This window comes from Helianthus annuus, chromosome 16 (assembly GCF_002127325.2).
Source record: "Helianthus annuus cultivar XRQ/B chromosome 16, HanXRQr2.0-SUNRISE, whole genome shotgun sequence".
Taxonomy (NCBI): domain Eukaryota; kingdom Viridiplantae; phylum Streptophyta; class Magnoliopsida; order Asterales; family Asteraceae; genus Helianthus; species Helianthus annuus.
The window spans coordinates 76,908,564-76,916,123 of NC_035448.2; the positions used below are offsets into that span (position 1 = coordinate 76,908,564).

At 36.1% G+C, this 7,560-nt stretch overlaps 1 long non-coding RNA gene across 1 annotated transcript; it reads left to right on the top strand.

Moving 5' to 3' along the window:
* The first annotated feature begins 4,168 nt into the window (after positions 1–4,168).
* Positions 4,169–6,841, top strand: LOC110916247. The gene is made up of 3 exons (XR_002579595.2): positions 4,169–4,418; positions 5,296–5,386; positions 6,615–6,841. It is a non-coding gene; the product is annotated as an uncharacterized LOC110916247 (long non-coding RNA).
* The last annotated feature ends 719 nt before the right edge of the window (positions 6,842–7,560 follow it).

A 7,560-nucleotide genomic window follows, 5' to 3' on the forward strand; every position in this document is an offset into this window, starting at 1 on the left:
TAATGTCCCTGATTTACTATTTTGCAATTAAGCAACCTGTACCACTTGTAAAATAACCATACAATACCACTTGTATGTATATACAAAATGCCGATTCCTGCTTCGCACTTACCAACCTGGAAGCTCCGGCGTAGTCATTCAACCTGTAAAGTTTTAACAATTTTAAGACTTTTCCATACAAATTCATAATACAAGAATGATGCCGATTCCTGATCCACGATTACAAACTTGGGATCTCCGGCAAGTCAGGTTTTTCAAGCAAAGAAAATGTCCACCCAAGCCTGACCAGCCTTGGGTGATTTCAATTCAGATTTTGTTGGGGTGTAAGTTGCTTTCTTTGTAGCGTAGAAGTCTTTTACCCCTTTCACCTTCCTATCAACCATTTTACCGAAAATTTTCTTTACATTCCCATTAAAAGCTTTCTCAACATCAAAATTATCCTTTTCAGAATAATCCTGATTTGAGACTTCAGTCTTTCCAACTTTTCTTTTAAAATTCTCAGTCCTCAATGATGGAAAGTTCTCGTCATCCATTGAAGGAACTGAGTTTTCATCACTCTCATCAAACTGTGGCTCCTCTGATTTTGTGGAATCAGATTCATCACCAGATTTTACCTCAGATTTCTTAACAACCCATTTTTGGTTGTCAAGTTTTACACTTCGTTTGTAAAATCTCTTCGAACATTCACCAACTTCAAATGTTGAATTTTTGAAAACTTTAAACTTTTCAGTTGATGATTCGGTTTTATCAACAACAACTTCTTTCAATTTTCCAGAAACTCCCTGTTTAATGTTTGTCGCTTTCGGACAGTTCCATGCAATGTGACCAACTTCATTGCATCGGAAACAAGTTCTGGTTTCTTTCTTCACATAAGCTCCATTCTTTTTCTTCTCGGCAAGAAATTCTTGATTAGATTGTTTCCAGAATGAGCACTTCTTCTCCTCTTCTGAGTTTATACCTGAAACAAATTTTGTATTTGTTTTAGAAAATTTTCCATTTTTGTAGTTTTCTGGTGGAGTAAAACCAAGTCCTTTCTTTTTGTAGCTACGATTGTGGTTTGGTTTCTGTTGAAAACTCGAACCAGAATTGTAACCTTTTTTCTTGTTTAGACGTTGTTGAACTCTTGAGGTGTAAAATTTAGGTTTTACAATAAGATTTTCATCTTTTATTTCAGAAATATTAATTTCTGTTAGTTTGAAAACCTTTTTAATCATTTCTGGTTTAACACCTCTTATTGGAAACTCTTTATCAAAATATAATTTGTCAGAACCATTCAAAGTATATACTACTTCAAACTCTTCATTATTCAAATTAGATTTTGACAACAAAAATTCTATACTATGAACCCGTTTTCCCGACGATTTCGAACTCTTTTCTGACAAACTCGAACTCCTGACTGACTGACACGAACTTTCGGACTCGGACTTTGACTCTGACTCCTCATCCTTATCCAACACCTGATCGACCACTCGTTTTATCAGTTCGGACTCATGATCTGTGTCGGACACTGTAAACGTGACGTCAATATTGTCTGGTAAAACATGGGTTATCTCGGATTCTAACTTAATATTGATCGCCTGTTTTAGTTCTTCCTCATTAGGTTTTCTAGGCGAGTACCCTTCCCAAATCGGAGGCGGACACTTATTATAACAGACACCCTGTTTCTTACCAGTATCCTTTCTCGTCTTTGGCTGTTCATCTTTAAATGCCTCGAAACCTTCAACTGTTGGATAAATTCTATCCATTACGTAGTCACAACCTTTGTAACTTTGCAGCAATCTTCTGATTCTTTCATTCTCAGCTGCTTCATTCTCCAACTCTTTCTTCAACTTTGCACATTCTTCTATGTACATGTTGATCTCTTTTTGCTTTGTCATCATGGTAGCATTCAACATCTTCAAAGCTTTCTCTCTTTCAGAGTTAGTCTTCTCCAGACTATTCACATGCCTGTTCAATACATCATACGACTTTTTCAAATTCTTTACATCAAATAACAATTGTTCTTTCAACTTTTCTAACTCACTAAACCTCTCATCTTTTTCTATACATTGTTTACAAGACTCTAAACACATAAGACAAGGTTTTGTGACTTCAACAATCTTTTCGATCTCTATGATTTTTTCAACTTCAATAACTTTTTCAGCTTCAGTCACCTTTTCTGCTTCAATAATCTTCTCATTAACACTACTATTATCAGTTGGTGATTGGTCAAACTCTACTGATTTATCAGAACTATTATCCAAAGAACCAGAGTTAGATGATGTTTGATCAAAAACGAATGCTCCTTCGGAACTTTCATCTGAAGAACCAGAATCAGTTGATGTTTGATAACAACAATTGATTCTTCTGAACTTTCATCGGATGAAACGGATTTTTCTTCTTGATTCTTCTTATTCACATCATTGTTCTCCATTTGTTCTTCAAGCTTCTTAATGAATTGACAAATTGACAATCTAGAGTATTCTCCATTTCTTTTTAACTCCAACAGATATGTACCCCATTCTTGTTGAGGTATGGAATTGGCTAATCTCTTAACCCATTCATTTGGATTTTTCTGAATACCCTTCTCAGACATTGAGCGAACAAGATGACTATACCAATCAATGATACTCTTTGTACTTTCTCCTGGATAACCTGAAAACAAACCAAATTCTTTCGTTAAGACATTTATCCTGTCAATTGTTTCTTGATTCATATTAAAGAAATTCGTATCCATGATTCGGTAATGAAAAGATTCACAAAAACGGATTTTCAAATAATTCTGAAATTCACACAATCAAATAACTATCAAAGATTAGGCGACAACGGATCGAGTGTGAATTCGCTCGGGCGTATATCCAATACTTGACAAATCACCTCAGATCACCTTCAAACACACAAACAAACAAAACACGATCAGTTTAACAATTATCGATTAACAGAAACGAACTGATACTCGAACCGGTGAATATTCTGTGCGGACTGAGTGTTGACAAACTGTACAGACTGAAATTGACGCGAACTGAGATTTTGTCAAAACACGCGAACTACTGTGACCCAGATTAAATTCAAACGACCGGATTCACTACGAACTGACTTATGAACTTTCAAACAACTTGATGAACTTTTGACAATTTTGAACTCCAAACCGTACGAACTAGAACCAACTTTCAATCGAATTTAACCCTTCAAACGATTTCACGCGACCTTTATTAAATCAACTATAGATGGCCTTTTATATATAGTGCAAACTTTGATTGGTCCTTCTCTAAGTAATGGGGCGGTGCAAGAAAATATTAGGATTGGGCCATTTAGTTTAGTGGGGCGGCTCACAACAACAAATAGTAATTGGTTGTTTGCTTTAGTGGGGTGGTCATGGGCTGGGATTGGGCGATGATTCTCTTAGTGATAGGGCCGACAAGTATACAATTAATGGGTGGTGCAAAGAACTTGATTTTAGTGGTCAACTGGGCGGCATTATTATTATACTACAAACAATAATGGGTCGGTGGGCTGGCTAACAAATTTTTTAGAGATAACAAGTGGGCGGCAACTTGTTAGTGGGCCAAATATTGACTAATGAGCGAACCAAGATGGTGTTTGAAAAAGCGATCCACAACAGTGTTTTTGAGCGAATCAATATTGACTAGTGACACAAGAGCGATCAACTTTGGAACCTTATAAGCGGCCCACAACCTTTGACCTATGAGCGAACCAGCTGTTACACAATGAGCGAACCACCATGTTGACCAATAAACGAACCATAATCACTATTTTGGAGCGATCCTCAACTGTTACACCTATGAGCGATCCACCATTTGTTCGAAAAAGCGATCTAAACAACTAATTTGGAGCGGTCCTGAAATTTTGACCAAAAAGCGGTTCAAGTCTGTTCAAATAAGCGAACCAGACATGCAGACCTGCAACCTTGACGCGATTTCGAACGAAAAAATCTCGATTTCTCCTAAACGGTTTGAAGTTTCGATCTGAAACTTGGTAGGGTTGTAGATCGGGTATAGGCGCACAACATATCCAAAAATCAGCTGAAACGGACCGTGAAATCTTGGTCTGACGAAGAAAGAAGGTGTAGAAGAAGAATATGTGACGAAATCCAGCAAATTTCAATAGAACTCTGTAACATCCCAAAAATATTTGCTAGACATAAGTTAAAATGTTATGATAAAGGGTAGTAATTTAAGTTAATTAAGTGGTAAATATGGAGGGACTAAAGATGTAAATGCCCAAAAGTTTAGATAATAAAATGTTAAATGATTAAAACCCACACACAACTCGTGTGTGGGGTTCTGGACGATCGACAGAGAGGAGCAAGGAGGGGTGAAACCCTAACTTCACAAAATCCACAAGAATTACTACAAATCTTAAGGAAATCGAAAGAATAATCATCAAATTCTAAGCTCCTACACCTGTTCTTTGAAGTGGTAAGTTCAATTTTGTGATTTTCTAAATTGTATGAAGTGGGTCTTAACCCAAGCATGAATGCATGGCATAGGATTCGTGAAATTTGGTTAGGATCAAGGATTAGGATAAGAATTATAGCAGAAATTATGTTTGAATTGGGATGGTTGTTGTGATTTTAGCAAAAACCCGCTTGTTAAGAAGCTAGTAATTGTAGGATGATGGAATGAGATCATATAACTAGAACTTTGATTATGAGCTTGATGTGATACATGAATGATGAATAAAATTTATGTAGGATGGAGTAGTTATGTAAATCCGAATGAATATGAATGTTGTATGATGATAAACTAATACGAATGTGCCTTATAGTCTTGTACCGAATACCATGATTATGATGCTTACAAGGTGTTTGATGAAATGCCTAAGAGAAAAATTTGTGAAATTGTATGAAAGTTGTGGGTAGGTATGTATAGAAAGTGTTTATGGTGTAGTCGTTAACAAGATAATATGTGAAGTATGCTTTAGATGGAGTCCATACGAAAATTCGGGTTTGAATGAATGATTTGGTAAAATCATGCATTAGGGACTTGTACTTTGTGTTTAAATGGTGTGATGCTCACCATGTATTTAATGCGCTTGATTTATAGTAATCAAAAGTGAATGTGTACGAATGTGAAACGAATAGTTTATTAATAAGTAATGATGTCGGAGTTATGTTGTGTACGTATCTATGATAATAAGTTTGACTAAATAAATGTTGAACAACGTGGTTGTTAGTTCATGTTTTATGAGTGATAAAGTTTGACTATTAAAAGTTTATGTAGCTAAGAGTTGAAAATGGATGCGATATGAATGATCATGCGTGCTAACTATGAAATGGGTATAATGATTTGAAAGGATAGGAAACCAAAATTTACATGGACTCAAGTATATAGGCTATCGGATTAAAAGGAAATGAGGAAGTTATGCACAAACTTGGATGCACGAGGTAAGTGATTTCCATAATCACTTCTTAGTTTGTTTAAGTAGTATAATGTTTAATTATTAAGTTCATATGAAGTTGAGGTCAAATCAATAGATCATTTTGATGAATGCATGAACGGGTCGAATAATTCGTAGATGAATAATAAGCCGATCATGTACAAGTTAAGAAATTCCTTAACTCGGATGTTGGATTTCAAGTCCACATGATAGAATGTTAATTTACAATCATGTAGGAAGAAACGTGACGCAAAACGGATGAAAAATGAGAGAGTTATGTCCGTTTCGGTAAGAATTAATGGTTAGGAAGAGTGCAGAGCTGACACGGCCGGGTGGTGAGATGACACGGCCGGGTGAAGGTTCTGTGAAAAAAAAATATTAGTTATGTGATTTATGCATCGTAGGCTTCGGTATATTATCCGTGGACTACGGTGGGCCTCCCAAACATGATTTCGAGTGTTCCCTTGACGATTATAAGTTGTACACCCAAGTCTAAGCCTCATGTAATTTATATAAGAGTATGATAGATGTATGTAATGATGACTAGGGAGGTGTGTTAATTAAGTTAAGAGAATAGGATGGTATGTAGGTATGAACAAATGGAGTCATGGTGAGTTTAAGTCATATAAACTAGTACGCGTGATGTGTATAGAAGATATATATATATATATATATATATATATATATATATATATATATATATATATATATATATATATATATATATATATATATATATATATATATATATATATATATATATATATACGTATGTACATAATTATGCGAAAGGCGTATATTGTGTTGTAGTTAAATAGATGCATATAAATGGTTGGCGACCTTTTTACGAAGATGTAGTACTTGAATATGTTGAGATTACGGGTTTGCTAACCAAGTTATTATCAAGTATGTTTGAAAGTGCAGGTTTATGAATGTCGGACTTTCGAAGTGTTGATATAGTAATGAAATGATTGAATGTTGGAAGGATAATCGGGTTGAAGAAACTTAAGCGGTTAGAATATGCTATGGACGTTTTAGTTTATACAACATTATATGTTTGGTCGTCACCATCTACTAACAGGTTAGTTGTATGAGAGTATATGTCATACCCATTTAATTGGGTAATCGAATGCGTAAGAGAAATGAAAGTACGTACACGAATGGAACTAAAATGACGGTTTTATAAGCAAACAAGTATAATGACTAACTTTTTAAAGCTTTGTTGTTGAATGTAGGTAAATCCTCAATTTTGGCGACTTGGAGAATTGGAGCGAGCGCGTGTTCATGTTATGCGATACCAAACGCTTCCGCTAGTTTGTTCAAATGTTTTCGATCCAAAATTTGTTGTATTGGTTTTTAGTAGTATTTTTTTGAACGAATTGTAGAATTGTATCTAGTTTGTTTATGTTTAAAACAGGGGTATGCTCGTTTTATGGACGGGTCATGCCCGATTTTTGTTAAATTATAGTTTGATAATATCACATTTAGGATGGTGAAATTTTGGGCGTAACAAGTTGGTATCAGAGCCTAGGTTTGAGGGATTCGAGCAAGAGTATCAGTGCTTGAACTCAAACCGATGGCTCGTGCAAAAGTGTGCTCGCTCCGAGATCGCCAATGAGGTAAAATTTTAAATTTTCGATTAATATAAGTATGTATAGTGTGTTACGGTATAAGTTTTAAGTTTCAAGTAGGTTATGGGTGATAAGGCGTGTAAAATAAGAAGTCCCGGGACCCGTGTAGCTGAAAACGGACTCGGTAAATGGTCGGAACACTCAAAAGAAATTCAGCAGCGTTTCAGCAAACGGGAGGCTGTCGCCGACGGGCTCCTGGCCGTCGCCGACGCCCCCTTAGTCCCGACGCCCTAAGTGTCTGCCGACGGGCAAAGTGGCCGACGCCACATTCCACGACCCGTCGCCGACGGGTGTAAGGCCGTCGCCGACAGCTTGTGGAGTAACAATCTGCTAAAAATTTTATTTTAGTATTATTTTCGCGTTTCGAGTTACCGGGTTGTCCGAAGGCCCATTCGAATGTTTATGTAGGGTCCAAATAATGCCTAATAAGATGTATCTAACTACAGTTAGTGGTTACGATGGAAAGAAACTTGTAAAGGCCTTGTTTTCGTACTTTGAGTTTCTAAATTGTCTAAAAGCTTAATGAATGTTCGTGTAAGATCTATATAAG